We start from the raw sequence: 22,589 nt of genomic DNA, 5'->3' as shown, positions 1-22,589 counted from the left end.
TAAACAGAATTTACATTTCACAGGAACTTAATTGAAGGTCTTAAGTACCCAATAACTATTTCAGATCATGTGCCAATAATTAAAATAAAAACACAGGGTAATGAACTGAGACACTGTCTTTAACCTATCTGTTGAAAAGAGAGGAGTTTAAGGAATGTGTAGTGGAAATAATTCAGGAGCTATTAGAGAAGATTAAAAACTTCAGAAAATATACCTAGGGAGTGGGATAAAATTAAAGTGGAGTTCAAAAATAGGGTGGAGAAAAAAAAAAAGATGGGATTAAGAAGTAATGAGCATTATTTAGAAGGTGAGCATTATTTAGAGGAACTGACATGTTAAAATATTGCAAAATAGGGGGAATCCCACAGAACAAGAGGAGAAGCAACTGCAGAATTCTAAGCAGAAAGGGGATTACCTTGATACTGTGTGTAAGCTTAAAAAGATTGATGGTAAGCAACTGTTTATTTGAACATGACTCCAGAACACAAGCTTTCAGCACAGTGACTCGGGCAATAAAAAGTAGAAAGGGCTGTCGTGAAGCTTAGGGAGCCTACTTCAAGGAAGATAAGGGATCCTGTAAAAGTATTAGAAATATTTTGGAAATTCTATTAAAGTCTGTATAAAGCAGAGAAATATGGAAATCAAGAAAAGGTACAAATGGAAATGTTTATGGAAGAATTAAATATACCAAGGTTCGAGGTAGATGAGGCTCAATTACTAATGGCTAGGATAGGAGTAGATGAGATAAAAATGGTGATGTATAACCAAACTACAGGAAGGTCCCCAGGAATAGATAAGTATCCCTGTGGAAGTTTGGAAGCTAGGCGGGAAAAACTAAAATCTTGCAAGGTTTATTAGTGTTGTGGGACATTTTGAGATGGTTTCCATTTTTTTTTGGTATGAACAATTAAGCTAAAGCAATCGCAACAGTGGTAAATTATGTACCCACACACGCATTGGGTCAGCAATATCCATATTTATAGGGACATAATAAAATGAAGTATTTAGAAGTATGGATTAAAATAATTCTGGTGTGGCAGCTATGGTTGTGAGAAGAGACCAAACAAAAGTTAATACAAAAACTGAGAAAATGGAAGCTCTAGTACGATACAAGCAGTTAAACTGTTTTCTTTTTAAACACCTTTATTGATTTCTGACTTGTGACATAGGAAAATTTACATGTATATAAAAGTAATCAAACTGTATTAACTTAATATTCACAAACATTATACTTCACATATACTGCTACATATCGTATAACCTAAACAACATTACCTAAATTGTTCAGTTCCTGCCCTTTTTTAAGCAAGAAACATCTTTATTAAACTATCACTTATGACATAGGCAATCGTACATTTCTGTAAATGAAAAGCCATACCAACCCAATCCTAGTTGCATGCATCTTACATCACAAACCACACCGACAGTTACAAATATTATACATCACTTATCTACCCAATCATTTTCAGTCAAACATTACATAACTATATTAAAAGACAAAAGAGGTGTTTTCATAGGTTATAGGTTCATAGGTTCATACTAGGCTATCTGCCCGAGGGCATTTACAAGCCTAGCCCATAGTTTTGTGGCTTACTCCACCCCGTTAGTATGGGGAACTATACCCATTATTTTCTGTGCCTCTGTCGAGCAGTGACACTGAGGTAATCCCTGGGGTATATCTGCGATCTCCCATCCATTGGTCAAGATTTCTCTTGAACAAGGCCAGCGAGGTGCTCTGCCTCACATATACCGGGATTTTATTCCACAGCATAGGGAGTCTTTGGGTGATGAATCTATCCCTCCAGCACGTCCTATTAATAGCCGTGTCGAGGTTTAAGTCTCCCGCCCTTGTGGCTCTGATGGATCTAGATTTTTTGAGGTGCAGCATATTCATTAAATCTGGGTTTGACATGGCCTTGTATGTTAGGCAAAGGTCACCTCTGAGCAAGCGGTAAGCAACTGAATAGAGCTGGAGTTCTTTCAGTCGGGCAGCATAGGACAGATGTTTGAGACCCTTTATCCTTTTGGTGAGGAACTTTTGTGGCCTCTCCAGCTGCTGCAAGTGTCGGGTCAGATACATTCGAATGGGGCATTGTACTCAATCATTGGTCTGATGAGTGATGAGTATAGGGAGACTATGACCTCCCTTGATCTAGATGAGAATCCCTTCATGATAAGGTGGACAATGTAGAAGGTCTTCCTAACTACTTTAGCTACATGGGTGTCGAATGACAGACTACTATCAACCTGGGTCCCCAGGTCCTTGATAACTTCTTCTGTGCTCAGTGGATTGCCACCTATTTGGTAGCTAGGGGTAACCTTGTTTTTCCCAAAGGGTATGACTATGCATTTTTTGGCATTTAACTTTAGGCCATGGCTCTGGCACCAGTTATCTGTTTCTGTGAGACCCTTCTGAAGGATATCTGTGTCAGATGTGTTTTCTACTATGGCCCAGTTTGCAGTCATCTGCAAACTTTGTCAGCCATAACCCTCCTGTGTTTGCTTGTACTTGGAAAAGTAGATGCCAAACAAGAGTGGGCCCAGGACTGAGCCCTGTGGTACACCACTTGTGACAGGCTTCGAGTCTGACATGGCGCCAGCAACTCTGACCCTGTGGGTTCTGTCACTCAGCCAGTTTGCAACCCATCTTGTGATGTATGGGTTAACATTTAAGCTGATGAGTTTTTCAATGATACCTGAGTGGGGTATTGTATCGAAGGCCTTCGCCAGATCGAGGTAGGCTGTATGGACTGCCTTTCCCTCATCAATGGCTTTGGTGACTGTTTCGAAAAAGTCAACCAAGTTTAGAAGGCATGATGTGCCTTTGACAAAGCCAAACTGGGATGGATCCAAAGTCTGCAAATTCCCTATGTCTTTATTTATGAGGTCCATTATGATCCTCTCCATGGCTTTGCAGATAAGGCTTGTCAAGCTAATGGGCGGTAATTTCCAGGGTCGGTGGAGGCACCGCCTTTGTGAAGTGGGACCACAGTTGCAGTGCGCCACTCCTGGGTGCGTATCCAGAGGTAAGACTATGATTAAACAGCTGTCCTAGCTGTGGGTTTAATTCCTCATTGAGTTCGTGGAGCACACAGCCGGGGACACCATCAGGTCCCATGGATGCTGTGTTTTTGCTTTGGAGAGAGCAGTTCTCACTTGGGCGTTGGAGATGTTTGGGGGCTGCAATCGCTTGGTATAGATATCTCTCCTTTTGGGGGAGGGGAGTTTGCACTGAACCTGTCAGCCAGTATGTTGGCAATGTCTGTAGGATCAGTAATCTTCACATCATTTTGAACTAGTTCTGAGCATATCTGGGAGTTTCCTCCCAGGTTTCTAACATAGCTAAAGAAGGCCTTATGATTGTCTTTTGAGTCTTTAGCTATTTTTCTCTCAAAATTTGCTTTGGATGATTTTATGAGAGCTCTTAGTTTTTTACTTATAGTGATCAAGGGTGTCTTACCTTTTAAGGATTTTGCTCTATCTTGTAGTAGCTTCCTCCTTTTGTTGTAGAGTTTGTTTATGGCTGGGGTCCACCAGACTGGACGCTTGCCTTTGGTACAAAGAGTCTTTGTTTTGCTTGGGATTGCCTTATCCATGCAGTCCTGCAGGTGCTGGTAGAAGGCATTTGTAAGTGATTCAGTGGCTTGAGTACTGTTTTCCACCGGCTCGGGGGCCTTAAAGGAGACCACACTAGTCTTTAGAAGTGTGAAGTCGGCTTTCGAGAAGTTCTTTACTGTGGTCTTTATTTCAGGTGGGGGTGGGATGAGGACCTCCAGCGAGATTAGTTTGTGATCTGATCTCACCAGTGAGGGGTATACTTCCAGTGTTGAACATTGTGCTCCCATGTTCGTGATGATATCAAGTATGTTTTCTCCTCTTGTGGGGATGGTGACTAGTTGTTCCATGGCATTTGAGTTTATGAATTCCAGGAACTTTTGGGCTAGGGTGTTTGGGCTTGAGTAGTGTTCCCAGTCTATATTAGGGTAATTGAAGTCGCCTAGTATGATGGTGTTTGATACATTTATCCCCTCTAGTGTTTTCAGGAAGGCCATGTGAGGTTCCTGAGTTTGTGAGGGTGGCCTGTAACATGCTACAATTTGCAGAGCAGTCTTGCCTATGGTTAATTGCACCTGGATGGTCTCCGATGCATCGTGCGTTGCCACCAGTCTTGAGGTGTGGGTGTCCTTGATGAATATGGATACCCCCCCTCCTTTCTTGGTATTGTCCAGATTTTGGGGCGGAGCATGATAAGAGGTAAAACCTGATAGTGCTGGGGTGCTCTCAGGAGCCTTGAACCAGGTTTCTGTCACTGCACAGACATCGATGTTCTCCATACTGAGAAGGGCCTCGAGTGCGTGCATTTTGAGATTTAGACTTCTGGCATTGAGCAGCATTACCCTTAGTTTTTTCCTTTTTGTGTTCTAGGGTGGTAGGTTTAGAATTTGAGCCTTGCCTAAAAAGGCACTATGGGGGTGGCAAGAGCCTTTGCCAATATCCGGAATCCCAGGGGTGACAGGTGCAAGCCGTCCCTTGCGAAGCAGCGTGGCTTGTCCAGCATGTCATCCCAGGCAGACAGACATTGGATCCCCTTTGAATGACACCAGAGTTTAAGCCAATTGTTAAAGCTGATCATCTTATCTCTGTATTGTGGCATCATTCTTGGTGAAGGTAGGATACTGCTCAAGGTCAGGGTCATACCTGCCTGGGCTACATAATCAGAGAGCTCCTCAATGTCTCTTTTCATGTAGTCCAAGGAGGTACGTCTCAGGTCGTTTACACCAGCGTGGACAATGACTGAGTCGTATTTGTACCTGCTGTTGAGAGACCTGAGTGCTTGCGTTATGTGGCGGATTCTAGCACCCGGCAGGCAGCTTACTGTGACCTTCTCCTTACTCAGTCTGGTGAGCGGGATGTCAGTGTGTCTGACTATGGAGTCACCAATGACTAGTGTGTCTGGCATTGTGTTTGGCCTTAAGGGCTGTGACTGTTTGACACTCTGACTGTGAGGTCTATGTGTTGCAGGTGTTGTGTTCTGAGGTGGTGGTTGTTTGGATGTCTGCTTTGGTGGCCTCTGCTGTTTTGGTAGATTTTTGATCAGAGCCGCCGAGTATGTGTCTGTGTGTTTATGTGTATGATTTGAGGTTGTGATGGTACTATGTGAGACTGGGTCTATAGTGTGTGTGTGGTAACCACCTCCTCCTGACTGGTCTTGCCAGTCCTATGTTGAGAGAGCTCAGCCTCCAGTTTGGCCGTATAGTTGCATCTCTCGCATGTATTTGTGTTTTGTGGGAGGAGGAGAGGGTTGTCTGTGTACATGAGGCAATTGTAACATTGCCTCAATATTCCCAGGTTCACCAGCTGAGCAGGAGAGGACACTAGCAACTGATCCCTCGACATGCTAGAAGGACTAGACAAAAAAACTTTAAAAGAGATTCTCGGGGACGTGGGTGACCGAGAAATGGGGGTTTGCCTTTTTGGGGTGCTATCTATAAGAGTGCCGTATCAAGGTAATAAGTACTGTAGGAGCACGTGCTAGGTTTAACAGATAGAGAAAAGTCTACTTGGAGTCAAGTAGAGATGATCTTTTTAGGTATTAGAGAAAGTGCTGGTAACAGGGATGCTTAAAGGTAAGATTGAAAAGAATGCACTCTGCAGTGTGCACTAGAGAAGTTAGATATGAAAGTAGGTAACTTGAGTTTTACCTGTTTAAAAAGTTAAGGTTTAGTGGAGAGTTACTATTTTTAAAATGGCAAGATGGACTGAAAGGGGTGGTTACGTTTGTATTTTGGTACTATGAAATACTGTAGGATGGCCAATAAATTTAAATAATTGAAGGGGTGGGATTTCAAAAGTGATGGTTTTGTGATTACTCACATAACCCAGTGAAAGTAGAGAGAAATGAGATATATGGTCAGATTAACATAAGAGGCGGGCAACTAGAAAGACAGTGGTATTTAACAAGACAACTTAAATGGGTGGGAGGGAGGGAAAAAATTCTGCCTGACTCAGAACAGAGAGAGCTGTGGTCTCTTTTGAAGTTTTAATATGCTGTTAAAACAGAATGCAAGCAAAACACAAGGTAAAGAAAACAAACTACAGTATTCAAAATATAGAAAGGCAATACAGAAATACAAAAAATAACAGCAAACTAACCTTTCCTTCACAGCAAAGTGTAGCAGAGTCTGGATGAGCCTTTCTGGTAAAAGTGTCCATCAAACACTTCTTGGTTAACACAGAGTGAATGCACTAAAGTGTGAAAGCTCAAAACAGCGATTTCTTTCCCTGGGAGTATAGACCACTAAGTCCTGCCTTCTTTTAAACCTCATTCCTCCTCTGTATATATTCCCACAATTCCATGTTTTCCTATGTAGTTTGCTCCTACCCTTTTCTAAAGATCTCATTTCCAATTGTTTTATCTCTGTTACTATATTCTCTACGTCTAGTATAGTTGGTTTAGATTTTGATTTCCATTTTCTAGTAATTGCTTTTTTCGGCCTCCATAATTAGACACAGCTGAGCCTTACCATGTCTAGGCAATTCTGATTGTCATAGCTCAGAAAAATCATCTCCCTCATCACACCAATTTGCCCACCCAGCATCTGACAGTGCATCCTGCAGGGAATCTTTAAAGTCTGCCAACTCACCACACTCAATATATTCCCAATTACTTTTCTTCCCTGTTAAACCTCCAACATTTGCGGTCTACCTGAGGAAAAATTTTCTGGAGTCTACTTTGGGTATAAAAATATCTAAGTAAACATTTCCAAGCAAAAATCCTAAAGCTTCTAGATTTTGCTTATTTGGGAGGCCTACATATATCCTCTGATTCTCAAAATTATCATGCGATATGTATTATGCTGTTCTAATTATTCCTTTCTTAATGGCAGCTTCTGTTCTAGATTCTACTACAAACTGTAACAGTGCATTTAGCCCCCCCCCCCCCATTTCTTTCTCTGTCTGTACTCTGAAATCAGCTAAAATGTTTAGTCACTTTAGTCTTCTACACAGGTCAAGCATATATCCATCAACCAGAGGAAAAGTTGTAGATAGCAATTAATAAAGAGCTGAAGGATGTTTTACTGGGAGGGGAAGACTGCAAGGGTAGAGTATTATAAAATGATTATTCTAGTAGAACAAGGTTTGGGATTTACCTGATTTCAAGGGGTATTTCAGAGCAGCACAATTGTCGCCTATACTTAGCACAAGCAGAAAACTGTAAAAGTGAAAAGGTATGATGATGAAACGGGGGTGGGGATGCTCAAAAAACAAGGAGACTGGGTTTTGATGCATACCTTTGAGGAGAAGAACAATAATCGTACAGAATATTTCATGAGGTAGTAGAAAGTATTCTAAGAACCAAGCCAACATGGGCATGGAGAAAGGAGATTATGCCAGTAGGGATGACTGCAGTTAGGGACACAGGCAATTGGAAGAGGGGACTGAAATTTGCTGAAGAAAATTGGCAAAGGAACCAAGGTATTGGGAGGAAATAACTAGAGGGGGAAAGGTAATTGAATTGGGAAGACTATTTATTTGGACTGCAGGTTAGAGATTGCCTTTCCAGTCAATGATGATTGATATCAGATTATAGGCAGAGAGAAAGAAATGGGAGTTCCTAGATGAAAGATCAGCACTGGTAGAGTTTTTAGCAGAATCAAGAATAGAAACTGCCTTTAAAAAAGGAATAATTAGTAGAGTATATAAAATATTGCATGATGACTATAAGAATCAGAGGAGGTTAGAAAGGATTGGAAGGAGACTAACATTTCACAAAGAAACAATGGAGGGATGTATGCATGTCTCCCAAATATGCAGCATAATTTAGAAGATTTAGGATCTTTGCTTGGAAGTGTTTTGTACCCCAAGTAGACTTCAAAGAATTTTTCCTCAAACAGCAGATGGAGGTGTGGTGGGGTGAAAGGGGTAACTATTTTCTGGCAGTGTAATGAGTTAGAAGACTTTAAAGATTCCCTGCAAGCTGCTCTCAGATACTGGGTGAGCAAATTGGTGTAACTAAGGAAATTATTTTTTTGAGCTATGTTGGTTTTGAAGCAACCCACAAGAACCTTCCCATGTGTGTGTACCCAACTGCAACTATTGTAAATGCATGTATGGGAAAGCTCCTTTCTATTGCCCAAACAAGAAAACCATCAGGATCACCTGTTATAGCAACTGCTGCACCAGCAGTCATTTATAGGATTCAGTGTCAGAAATGTAAAGCTTTCTACTTAGGCAAAACCATTAAATTAAAAACCAGTAGTAGGTTGAATTTGTTGACCAAGTATAATGATAGATGGCTCTTTGCCTGGATGAAAGTGATGCTCCCCATTTGCACAGATGAGGGATTCTCCGCAAAGGTGCCTTACTACCGTGGACATCTTAGCTGCCAGCAGAACCCACAGAGAGCTACAAGACAGCGTATTAGAGAACTGCCCAACGATTTTCACCAAGGACGTACTTTAAGACCTGGTAGGTGCTGTGTTAATATCCTAAATTTAACACTGTAGTCTTCAAATTTTAAGACTTTGCACCCTTTGGAGCAGGTAGTCCTACCCAGCCCGGCTCACATTCCTGAGGATCAGAGACTTTAACGTTTAGCATCTGTAATCTGTTACAGAATCAGAATTAACCTAGTTGCAGTAAGACCTTGCTGAGCCTAATTATGGTGACTGCCAAAAATGCAATTACTGTAAAATAAAAATCAGACTACATCAACTTTTCAGGATTGAGCAAATATAGTAACAGAAATAAACCAACTGGAATTGGGATATTTAGGGAAAGGGTTAGGAGCAAATTACACAGAAAAAATGGGAATGGTGGAAAGAATGCATGCAGAGGAGGAACAAGGTTTTTAAAGAAGGCCTGACTTGAATGAGCTATGTAATGTTTGACTGATAATAACCGGATAGATTAATATGTGATGTATGTTTGCAACTGAAATTATATCACTGTGGTTTGTAATATGTTTGCAACAGGAATACAGTGTGCTTTGTCTTCATTTATATAAATGTAAGATTGCCTCTGTCATTAGTGATTTAGTAAAGATTTTTCTTTAAAAAAAAATGCTGGTAGGCAAAGATGAGTTCCTTTTTATATAACAGACTCCTACAAATGCAACTAAAATGGATTTTAACATGTGACTTGGTCATCACTGCAGAAATAAAAGCTTGGAGCTTCCTTGAGTCTGCTTTCAGTGAAATCTTGAGTTGCGGCTTCAGTAAAGCTGGCATTTTGCTGCAGCTATTAGCATTGGTGTTTTTATATCTGTGTTTAGAATGTTCCACTAAGTTTGTGTATTTTTACTTGTATGTGGGTGAATACATTGCAGATGCAATTCATCCCTGCTGTTTGCAGCAAATTTCTACAGTGTAATACAGGAATTTTTTTGCATTACAGGATATTGCCATTTACCACTGGTTTTGTGACTGTGGAGTTTATTTACAAGGAGTGCCTGAAACACAGCATCCCATGTAAGGGTGCTCCTTGCAAAAAAAAAATTCTGCAGATTTGTGCCAGTCGCACATTATTCTATTAATTCCTTATGGCTTGAATCCCAGAGTCCCATTCTTTAGTTCAGCAAGCATCCAACCTGTACTTGTGCCAGTTCCCATAAACTCTCTTATGGCTTCATACACGGGCACGACTCCTGGCCCATGGCAGAACCACTTAATTGGAACAGTCTTACATTTTTAAAATGTCTTTCCTGTCCCTTTTTATATTGACCTAAAGCATGTTCTTAAAAGTAGTTGGTGTTTTACAGTTAACTGCATCTTAGCAGAGATCTCAGAAGCTGTAATTAATTTGTATTTTCCCATTCCTTCCCCATCACCACAACCTTTCATGAATTGTCATTTTGGTCCTGCTGCAGATGAGGTGAATCAGGAAAGTCATGCATCAAATGTTCTTGATTTTGCAGAATGTTTGATTTTTGCCCTGTCCCTTTTTTTTCTGAACAGCACCAAGGATTACAATCCATTAATTTCAGTTGTTGAGTTCTGCACTTGACTTTATTAATAAAAATGTATGATGCGCAAACCCTGTTCTATTAAGTGAATTAATGTAATATTGAAAGTTTGTCCCTAATTTTTGGTCTTGGTCCCCCCACCTCCATTTTTGCCTTTGTTCAAAGTTTTCACACCCAGTACCCCAGTTTAAAAATGTTTTTAACATCACACATTGCATAGTGACATGAGTTAGCATTGGTGTTGTCAGTTTAGTCTGTTCTATTTAATTTGTTTTTTTGTGTAAGAGAAGACAAACCATTAAGTTTTTCACTTGTACAGATTAAATATGATTTAAGCAATGTATGGACTGTTAAATTGAATTGTCCAGTCCTATCTTGAAATATCACTCCTGAACATTATTTTGTAAGTATTCCCACAGATTCCATTTATTTTTGTGTAGTTTACTCCATCACTTTTCTAAAGCTTTCACCTCTAATTTTTCTCCTTTTCAGCATTTAGCAATCACGTTAAGCTAGCTTTGCTTTTGATGATTCCACTCCTGTTGCTTTTTTTGGTAGCCAGCTTAATGTGCCTAGGCAATTCCGTTTCTATAGTCATGCTCTAGAGACCTTTCCCAAGTTATAATTTGTTCACCCAACATAACCTTCAAAAAGTAACCTGTATGGAATGTCTAAAATCAACTTGCTATATTCCCAAAAACATGTTCTCTGGTAACCCTGTTTTTCCTATCACGCCTCCAGGAATTGCTGTCTACCTATTGAAAGATTTCAATGAAGTTGTCTTGTGGGAATATAAAAATAGCTATGGTAAACACTTCCATGCAAAAATCCTAAGCCTTCAAGATTTTGTTGTATCCTTGGGTGGCATACAAAATATCCTCCCTTTTTATTTATATATGTATGTATGTGTGTGTATGTATATGTGTGTGTGTGTGTGTATATATATATATATATATATATATATATATGTGTGTGTGTGTATAAAAAATATCCTCCTTTTATTTATATATGTAGGTGTGTGTGTGTGTGTGTATATATATATATATATATATATATATATATATATATGTGTGTGTGTGTATGTATATGTGTGTGTATGTGTTTATATATATATATATGTGTGTGTATAAAAAATATACTGCTTTTACATTCTCATTTCCCAGTCTTTTCTAACCTCTTCTGACCTTCTGTTCTAGGCTGTACTGAAAACTCTTCCACAGCTGGTCCTCATGTAAATCTCCCCTATCCCTTTCTCTGTGCATATAATCCTTAGCTGTAGTTGATTGTGGATGGATACTCCTTCAATCCCTGGTCAGGAAGGCAGTCTCCATTCTTCAGTCCAAACTTCTGTTTGGCCTCCTCCCACTCTTTTCCCTACTTAGTTATTTGCTCTCCCAGTAACTTTGTTTTGCTAATTTTTACAAATACATTCCTACTCCATTTTGCCTATTTTCTGTACTTGTACTTTATCACCCTTGTTGGTAAAATCTTTCTCCATCCCTGTGTTCTAGTTCTTGTCTGCTACTTTGTACATATAATCTCTATGGTTGTCTCTATGGTTGTTACTGTTTTCCTCAAGTGTTTGCATCCAACATATTGCTCATCATTTTGTGAACGTCTCCCCCCTTCCCCTATTTCAATATTACTTTCCATTTTAATTTATGCTGTGTATGAACCATAACTATATGGCTCTAAAGGTATTCCTTCAAATCTGATAATCCTAAACCACCTTGTCCTGTGGAGAAAAGCAACCTATCCTACTTAACTAATGTCTTTTACTCCCAAATTCATTCAGTTCTTTAATTTTGGTGTCCTGCTTTTTTCTTCTAGGTGAAGAAAACTATGCCTGACCTGTATATAATACTACATGGACTAAACATTTTCACTGCTTGTGCCTTAATACCCTTAAGAGCTTCTCTAAGTTCTTACTTTTTATATTATCTTTGGTTTGGTCTCTTCCCACATATCAACTGCCATAAATGAATCCTTCTGCAATCCAAATATGTAAATACTTCATCTTGTATCCCCATAAATATGGGTATTGCTGAACCAATTTGTGTGGGAATATAGTTTACTGTGATTCTTTGTTTTATTCCCATTTACGTTGTATCATGAAAACTTGAAATTGTCTCAAAATGTTCCACAACAGTGAAATATCCTTTTGTAGTTTGTAAAATACAAAATGTCTGCAAATAAAGATAACACCTTAATTAAATTATCACTTAAGATGTAGGCAAACCATACATTAACATCCTATGTTGCATATTCATAAATTCATAGATTACTAGGCTAACATAAAATTTCCACAATACCTCTAATAGGATCTCTGATATAGGCTCCCTAGGTTTGACGACCACCCTTTCTACTTTCTGTTGCCCAAGTCCTTGTGCTAAACATTTTTGTGATCTGGAGTTAGGTTGCTGTTGAGCAACTGTTTCTGATAACTTACGCCTATTATTCAGACACACCCTTATTTTCTTTAGCACTCTGTTTGTACCTCTTCTGTGATATTCCCCTTATTCTGTAATACTTAAACCTTTGTCAGCCCACCTAGGTGATTTCTATTACTTAAAAATATCTTGTTTCTACCCTATTTTAAACACCATTTTAATTGTATACCATTCACTAGCTAAAATATCCAAATATATCTTTATCTTCCCTTATAATTTGAATAATTTTCACTACCCATTCCTTAAATTCCTCTCCATAGATAGTTTGGAAATCACAGGTATTTCATTTTTACTTGATCACCCTGCATTTTTATCTTGGCCTTATCAGTGCATGATCTAAAGTAGTTATTGGATGTGTTTGAAGTTTTCAATTAAATTCAACTGTTCCTGTGAAATACAAGTTCTAACTAGTCTAACCAGTTGTACTTTGGGGAATAACATCTAAATCGAGGTCCTACTACTGAATTCACTTATTTTGTACCAGATATATTCACAAAGTTTTTCCAAAATCTACCCTATTTTGTTATATTTTCTCCAATTCCCCATGATACATCCTCAGTATTCCAAATCGTTCCAGTCCCCCAGCTATAAGTAACATTCCCTGCTGACTGCTATACAAGATGATTTTTGGTGGAATATAATACATGCTAGCATAATCCTTCCTTGCCAGTAGCCCCTTACTACCACAAATATACCAGTGCCTTTTTTCCTTTTTGATAGAACCCTGCCAGGAATTGGTGTAATTATTCATCGTGTCCTTGATATTTTACTGAATATCCATCCTGAATTGTTTTGTCAAATTCAAATGTTCATTTCTTTCCAAATGTCTCCTGCAGAATTGCTATTTCCACCAAGCATTTATTAATACAATTCAATACTCCCTCCTTTTTTGTCTCTGTTGGCCATTTGTTCCAAGATACTGTGGCTAACGTAGGCATTGATAAAAACCTATTGTTCCAATCTATTATACGTTTTTTAATTTCCAGCTTTTGTGTTACATGCACACACTGTTTGGAAGGCTACTCTCTTTATACAGTTTGTTCTGATCCTCTCATTTTTCAAGGCACTTTATTTTAATGAAAGCCCTCTGAAAAATTAAATACATTTTCAGAACATGCCCATACCATTTTAATATGTACATATTCAAACAAACTGAAGTTCAACACTTGGGAACAATTGCCCCAAACAGCTGCACCCACAACAATTACCTAACCAAAAATTAGCCTTGCCCATGCTAAAGCTGTTGCTACAGCTTGTGTTCCCACTTAACACTGACAGCTGTCTGTTTTCGCTTTTCCTGCCAGATGTGAAAAATAGTTTGTATGTTTTCAGAAAACTAACTTTTAGCCTTAAAGTGCATTGGCTATCTTTAAAAAAAACAAAATTGTACACTGTTCTATTACACGCACTAAAGTATTAAGGCTGCTAGGCTGTTAACTTATCCACTTCGCATTATTTCAAACTGTATTTTTCACTGAACTGCTTAACATTGTACCTTTAAATTTTGCATTTCCTTCAGCAAAGAATGTTTAGAACACTCGAGGATAATTCCTTGCACCTGCAGACAGCTTATCTCCTCATAAAATTAGTCAGCAATGTGTTAAATTTTACTCTGAACAGAATGTACAACTGCTCTCAACTGCAGACATGACTCCCTCTGAATATTTACTAATGGAAAAACAAGCTAATATGTTGCAGCTATAAGACAGCATTTTTCACATCTTTCATCATTTTCTAATTTTTCAAGCTTTCTTGAGAAAAAGACACTTGTTTATAGCTTAATCCAAGGTCATTAATCTAGTATTCACCCTTGCAACAGTAAGAGAAAATAACTTATCCATATAACCAGTGCACTTTTACACCCCACCAGCCCAAGATCACAGCATATTAATATTAACCTTGTTTTTTGACAGCCTGCTCTTATACAGTAAAGGCTATAGTTCTTAAAACTAAAAAAGTGCTAGTTTACTTTAATATCTTTAAACAGTCACTGAAGACTCCTGACCACCATGCACCCACACACATTTAAAATATTCCTGACTACACACTTCACAAAACTGCTTTACTATATATAACATGCTTCTACATATTGAAATGTTTTATAGAAATACTAAGAAAAAATAAATTTTCTTTATTTGTCCTCAAAACATTGATGTTATAAAGTGAGGTATATACTTTACACTCCACCCACAAGTTTAATGAAGTCAACAGAAGTTTAGTCTGACACTTTCTTGCAAAGCATATTATAGTCTCACATTTATTCAGTAATTCCAGTGTTTTTGGTCTTGTCCATCTCCAAACATCATACTATGCTTCAAGTCCAAGGTACTTCTGATTCTTCTAGTAAACTCCTGTGCTTTTTTTTCAGTCTCTCATTTTCCTTTGGAATATTGGAAATGTGTCACTCCAAAGTCTGTTGTTGTCAGAAGAATGATAAGCTGAGTCCCCCTACTGTTTGCTGACTCATTTTGTTGGATAAACTTTAATTCCTCTTTGGCCTGTACTGCATCAAAAACATATTTGATTGCCAGTAAAAATATTCTAAAGACACCTGGATACAACAGCTTGATTCTCACACATGCCTCTCAACATTCCCTGATTGCTGGGATAAATTTGCTTCTCTTCTGCCAGATATACAGTGAATAATTTTTCCACAAATACTGTTGTCAATTTTTAATGCTTTTTCCTTTCAGCCACAATTTTCAGGATCAACTCTTTCTGCTGGTATGATTTCATCTTTACTAATAAATGTCTTTTTTAAACAAGAAACATTAAATTATTGTATATGACATAGGCAATCTTAAATTTATATACATGAAAAATAGACCATACCAACACAATTTCAGTTGTAAACCTTGTATATTACAAACCATGCTGACACAACTGTAGCTGCAAACATTATGCATCACTTGTAATATATCCAGTCAGTCCAATATTACATAGCTCATTTAAATTCTGCCTTTTAAACCTTGTTCCTCCTCTAAATGTATTGATCCCACAATTCCCACTTTTCCTTATGCAATTTGCTTACTACCCTTTTCTAAAGGTTACTATCTTTGCTACTTCTAGTAAAGTTGGTTTAGACTTTGATTTCCATCTTCTAGTAATTGTTTTCTTTGACAGCCATCATAATGGGACTCAGCAAGGCCTTGATATGTCTAGGCAATAAGAATTCTGTATCATACCTCAAAAAAAAATTTCTTAATTACACCAATTTCCCCCCCAGTATCTGACAGAGTACTGTGCAGGGAATCTTTAAAGTCTGCCAACTGATTACTCTCCCAGAATATATGTTCCCAGTTACCCCTTTCTTCCCCATCACACCTCCAACAATTGCTGTCTACCTGAGAAAAGCTTTTTTGGAGTCTACTTGGGGTATACAAATTTATCTGTAAACATTTCCAAGCAAATATCCTAAGTCTTCTAGACTTTGCTGCATATTTTGGAGACATTACCCGTCTCTGTTTCTTTGTTAGTTGCTTATCCAATCTCTCTTCCCAATCCTTTCTAACCTCTGATTCATATACTTGTCGTGTACTATTTGATGTGCTTTACTAATTATTCCTTTCTCAATGGCATCTTCTGTTACAGATTCTACTAAAAACTCTGACAGTGCTTGTTTTTCACTTAGGACCCCCTATTTCTTTCTCTTTGCCTATACACTGATATCAATCGGTCTTTGATGAGGAGGGCAAGTTCTAACCTGCAGTCAAAATAAATGTTGGTCTTATTATCCTATTACTTTTGCCCTCTCAAGTTGTTTGCTCCCAATACCTTGGTTCCCTTGCCAGTTTTCTTCAAAAAATTCCAGCCCCTCTTGCCTATTGTCTGTATCCCTAATTAGTCACCCCTAGTGGCAGAATCTCCTTTGGAAGTGAAGAATAGAACTATTAACTCCATAAACCATGAAGACAAATTAATATACAATACAACAGTTTTAAATATTCCTCCACTTAAGTCACATGAGTAAACTTCTCTGACATAACAATCCCCTCACTTTCCTTTTGTCTGAGGAAGTTCAAGTAATATATTGAATGAAAGTGCTTGTATTAAACCTTGTTTGCTGGGTTTTCCCTTTATTTGTGTCATGTTCTGTGAAGTTTTTTTTTCTTCAGTCTGGTGTGACTAAAGTTATGGCAACTGAAGGGACTTCCAACACACCTGTTTTATTCTCATAGAGCAGTAACTGTGACACAGTCAGTAATCTAACAGCACTTGTGGAATTTACTGACTTGGCGAGTGGAAGATCTTTCCAGGAAAATATCTAGCAGTACCAGTTTTGTGGTTAGTGCCAGTAGTCAAGCACTTGCATTGAATGATTCACCTGCATAGTCTACTTATCGTGATGTTCCCCATCCCCCTCCCAATGCTTCAGGGATTTGTGTTAGCCAGAGTAAATTTGGACTCTAAGAAGAGCAGTCTGATATTAATGTTACTTGAGTGTAATTTTGGCCCTGGAGATAACCGAACAATGCCGCAACAGTTTGGACTACCACTAGGGCTTATTGGAGTCCCGAATCTTAATGATTGGCTGCATAAATTGCTGGTGCTGGATTGAATTTGGGACTGCTGGGCAGTAAGAATAATATTGTTAATTTAAAGTTGTTGGATCACAAATTGCTTAAGTATAAAAAATTGCAATTGTAAATTTTGTACTTTGAGTGCCTCCATAAACAGTCCCAAAAGGCCTGTGACTTTGGTGGTTTCCAACTGGTTTGGAAACTCTCCTTTTTATCTTGATCTAATTGTTTGACAAACAAGGCCATGAATTGCAAAAAATGATCAAACATTATTTAATAGGGGAGGCTATAGCCAGTGAAAGTCTATTGGATAATGCTGTGAAATCAGACCCTGACTTTGAAAGATACAAATACAATTATAGAAGGGTCTTTAACAGCATAGAGCAACACCTTCAAAAGCTTAGAGTTACTAAGTTAAGGAGAACAGATTGGGATTGTTTGGATTATGAAAAGGGGTCAGCATATCCATGCTCCCCCCACCATCACAAGGTTGGAATTCTAATGGCAATCTGGCTTGGGTACAAGGGCAATTAATGTGGAGGCTGAACAAGATGATTCTTCGAGATCTGTTAATTGATTCTAATCAGTTTAAACAACCTGCTGGCCCTATCTTGCGACTGAGTGAATGTTTAAAGAGCCAGTCCAACCAATTGCAGCAAAATAATTATGGAAGACCTGTGGCCCAATCAAATTCAAATGTTCATGCCCCCATGATGTCCAAGAAGCAGAATAGTCAACAGGGCCAACATTACAAAGGGAACTCCCGCAAATTGAGCAAACAGTTGAAGTAGCTGGTGATGAATTAATAAACTGAACGCTTGGGAATGCAAAGTGTACTGTTGTATATAAAAAAAAAAAAAAAAAAAAAAACTGTGAAGGTGACTTTGCTTAGCCCATATTGGTAATGTTTTGGCGAAGAGCTTGACATTCGTCCCTACATGTAGGGTAGATTTAGCGGGATCATTGTTTGACTTAAATTTTTTATGCAAGTAAATTTTGAGAATTCTTTGACTTATAACACTGAATTTAGTGTTCATAATCCACCATTGCCCACCTAGCAGTATTTAAACTTGTTTGTGAGATGGATTTTCATTCTTTGTTGAACAATGCTAATAGTCTTCCTACAAGTAACTTAAGATGGAATGGGAAGCCCTAAAAGTTTTGAAGACATCTAAGGTTAGGGTGATGAAACCAGATTGGGGGGGGGGGGTCTGGTCTTTATGGATTTTAATGAATGAGGACAAAATGAGAAGGATTTTGGAGTCTGAATTTATGAACCTGTTTCTCTGAATGAAGTGACTGTAGCACACCAAAGAGTTAACTCTTACGTAAACTAAGCGATTAGGATAGTATCCCTATGTAAATGACTTATTTATACATGCTCGGGTAGATGTTGATTGAATTTATCAATCCCTGCACCATTAATACCAGTGATTTTTTTGGCACTCCTAAAATCCATAAAGACCTGGAAGAAATTCTACAACATATACTATCCACAACTTTCGCACTAGCATATTGAAAAAGGCTTTTAGTGACTGGACTTCATATTTGTAAGGATTCTTTGTCCTTTTTTGCAAAATATTAATAACCTTTGGTTCAATGAGGACCGCAATTTAACAGTCAATGTTAAGGACCTTCATACTTCCATCCTGCACACTACAGGAATTGGATGGGTTTCCTCCTTAAGACAGAAAGGGACGTCTCCATCAGGAATTTCCTTGGTGGAAGAATTTAGATATGCTCACCAATAATTTTTAAGGGGGATTATTTACAAAAAAGTGGTGTTGCAATGGGGTTCCTTGGTGGTGCTAGTTTTGCCAACTTAGTGATGGCATTTTGGGAACATCAGTTCTTTAAGAATATCCACATTTGGGACAAATTTTATTTTACTCGTTACTTGGATGATATTTGTCATATTAAAATGGGGCAAGAAGATAGCTTTAGATCTATTACAACATTTTAATACTACTGAATTTCTTGAATTTACTTTGTTTCCAGACAGATAAGATTTCTTGTTTGGATATGGAACTAATGAAAGATAGCTAGATATCTAGTACTTTAAGATTTTTAGAAAGAGCACTTTGATGCTTTTTTGCATTTTTCAGGTGCTCACCTGTTTTACCAGAAACGCCCATTAGTGAAAGGACAACTAGTCTGAGCAACTAGGATAGTATCATTAGATGATTTTGCTAAAGTGTAATAACTTAGGAAACATGTTCCAAGCTCTTTAGTGAATGAGTTAATAGGTGAAGTCAATTTTAAAAGAAATATAGGTTATAAACCCATTTTGAGTAATGAAAACCTGGGTAATGTTGAAATGGATGGCTTCATGCAATTGGAATGTAGGGGAACTAACTTGAATAATTTTAGCTTAGATTTATTACACCTTTTTAGTTTGGATTCTGAGTTTGAGACCAATTGTATGTAAAAACTGGTGTTTGCTCACAGAAGACATTAGTATTAAAGAAAAGGTGGGGTAGCAACCTGAATTTATTCTTGAGAGGAGCAAATCTCAAATGAATTTTGGAGGGTGAAAGTAGTCAGTTCCAGACATCCTAGCATGTTTAAATGCGAGGCATGCTCCTATTGTAAACGTATGGAGATGGGTAGGACCTTTTCTTTAGGAAATATGAAGTTTTAGTACCATTAAGAGACATGTAATTTTAAAATGGTTTATTTAGCTAAATGCCAAGGGTGTGCTGTTTGTCTGGAAGACGTTTATGAACACATTTACATTATTAATAGAGGTAAACTTGAAAATGCTTTGGCTTGACATATTTCTCTCTATCCAAGCCATTTGTTTAAATTTCGTGCGATAGACCAGGTTGAGTATGATGAAAGGGGTGGTCCCTTAAGTTTAAAATTGGATAGGCTGGAACTTTTATGGCAACTTCGTTTAAATGCATATAATTTCCCTGGACTTCATGACTTGTGCTCTGTTTACTGCTTATTGAAATTGAAAAGTTTGGACAGGTAAGAATTATTGTATTTTTATAAGTTGTTAATGTTTGTAGGTACTATTTTTATATTTAGAGAGGGGATTGTTACGTCAGTTTACTCATGATATCCTAGATGGAGGGATATTTAAACTTTGTATATTAGTTTGTCTGAGGAAGTTTAAGTAATTTTTTATTTATTTATCATTTGTTGACCGGGAAAGTCCGACTAGGTTCCACAGAGCCTGTTTTCAGCGGAGGCCCGGGGAGAAAATGCTCCAGATGCATTGAACGAAAGCAGTTATATTAAACCTTGTTTGCTGGGTTTTCACATTGTCATTGGCTTAGCTCTTAGAATACTTTCTGCAACTTTGTGAATATTATCTGTGTGATTATTCTCTTAAAGGTCTGCATCCCAAATCCCAGTCTCTTCTTGTTTCTTGAGACCACCATTTCATCATAAACTCTCCACTTTGAATTATAATGTTCTCCTTGTGCTGTGTGAGTCTTAACTGTGTTGCTCTGAAATACACCTTCAAATCAGGTAATCCCAATCTGCCTTGTTCTGTTGGAATAATAATACCCCACTTGACTCTTGCCATCTTCCCCTCCAAGATAAAATCCTTCAGCCTGTTAATTGCTATCCACAACTTCTCTGGTTGATAAAAATCTTCCTGACCTGTGTACAAGACTAAAGGGACTAGAAACATTTTAACTGTTTTTATCTTGCTATCAATATCCATATATGAGTTTCAATTTTTCTCAGTTTTTGTGTGATGTTTTGTTTAGTCACTTCCCACATATCCTTAGGTGCCATACCAGAAAAATGTTTAATCCATACTCCTAAATACGTCTATCATGTCCTCATAAATATGGATATTGTTGAAACAATGTGTGGGTCCATAATTTACTGCTATTGTCTTTGTTTTGGCTTCATAAAATTTTTGGAATACAAAATACTCTGTTCCACAACACTGTAATGCCCTTTCTTGTTTTTGTCCTGTATAAAATATCTGCAAATAGCTTTTCTTGACTACAATACCAATTATATCCATGAATTTCTGAGTCCTTTTACTTTCTTTGCCACTAGTTCTAAATATAATGCAAATAAAGGGGGAGAGAGGATACCCCTGCCTGGTTTCTCTGCTCAAGCAGAAATTGGTAGAGGGGACCCTACCCCTTTAATTTTTGCCTCTGAATTATCGTATGTCTGCCTAATCAACCCTATAATTTTATCAGGGAATGCAAATGCTTCCATTGCTTTACTCGTACAGTCCCAGCCTACTCTGTCAAATGCTTTGTGTTCTCTGCGTCTAATTTCACCAACATTGGTATTTTATATTCTGCTTCCCAATGGATCATCAGTGTTCTGTTAGTCAAATGTTTGCCTCCCCTCCGCAAAACCACATTGATCCATATCCATCAATTTTGATATCACTTTTGCCATTCTTCTAGCCAATGCAGACAAACATTTTATAATTATGGTTTAGTATTGAAATGGGCCTATATGAAACTAGATCTGATGGATCTTTAACCTCTTTAGGTATTACAGCTACCACTGCTTTCTTCCAGGATGTTGGTACTCTTAAAATACTGTTAAAAAAATCTTCCATATCTTTCAGTTTTTCCTCTGTTTGCTTCCAAACTTCCACAGGAATACCATTTATTCCTGAGGACTTTCTTGTAGATTGATTACGCATCATCATTTTTATCTCGCTGCCTCCTATTCTAATTTAGTAATCGAGCCTCGGCATATTTAATTCTTCCATAAACATTTCCATTTGTATCTTTTCTTGATTTCCATATCTCTGCTTTATACAGACTTTCATAGAATTCCCGAAATATTTCTAATACTTCTACTGGATCCCTTGCTGTCTTCCTTTGTTATAGGCTCCCTAAGCTTGGTGACAGCAGTTTCTACTTTGTTGCCCACCAAGTCATTGTGCTAAATGTGTTTGTGCTCTAGAGTTATCAAAAACAATTGCTTAACAGCAATCTTCTGTAATACCTCCTGAATAATTTCCACAGCCTATTCCTTAAATTTCTCTTGCCAACGGATAGGTAGGAAAGTGCTAATATCTCATTTTATTTAATTACCCTGTGTTTTTATTTTGGATTATAATTGGCTCATGATCTGAAATTATTGGGTGTGTATCAAGGCCATCAATTAAATGCACGATGTCCTGTGAAATGTAATCTCTGTCTAGCCTAGCCCAGGTTTTGTATCTTGGGGAAATATCTAAATTCATTCTGAACTTGGTACTAAATTCACATCTTCCATGCTAGATATTTTCATATATCTGCCCTCCTTTCTTGTATTTTTCTTTGTGCCCCCCAGACATCTTCCCTATTGCAAATCAAATTCCAATCTCCACCTATAAATAATATTCCTTGCTTTTCTTAGGCTCCATTATAGCAGTTTTCGGCAGTACAGCCTGTGGTTCTATTAAGTGCTGCCTGGCTTTCTCTTATCTTTATAGCGCTCTCAGCTGGGAAAACACTTGAATGCTTTCAGAAAGCATTTTAGTCCAGTCCATTTTTCTCTGTTAGAGACATGAGAACCGGCACAAAATTGTTTGCTAGAAAAAAAAGCCTTACAATGTTCAGTATTCTTTTTCATTTACTTGCTTTCTATTGAAACTTGTTACTAGATTAAGCTAATGGCCTTAACCCAGTCATTCCTGTATGTGATGATGAGAAGCACAATAATTTTTTGTTG

The sequence above is a fragment of the Protopterus annectens genome, chromosome 7.part0 (assembly GCF_019279795.1).
Source record: "Protopterus annectens isolate FY-2018-M chromosome 7.part0, PAN1.0, whole genome shotgun sequence".
NCBI lineage: Eukaryota > Metazoa > Chordata > Ceratodontiformes > Protopteridae > Protopterus > Protopterus annectens.
The sequence above is the reverse complement of the archived record's forward strand: the minus strand, read 5'-3'. Positions refer to the sequence as shown.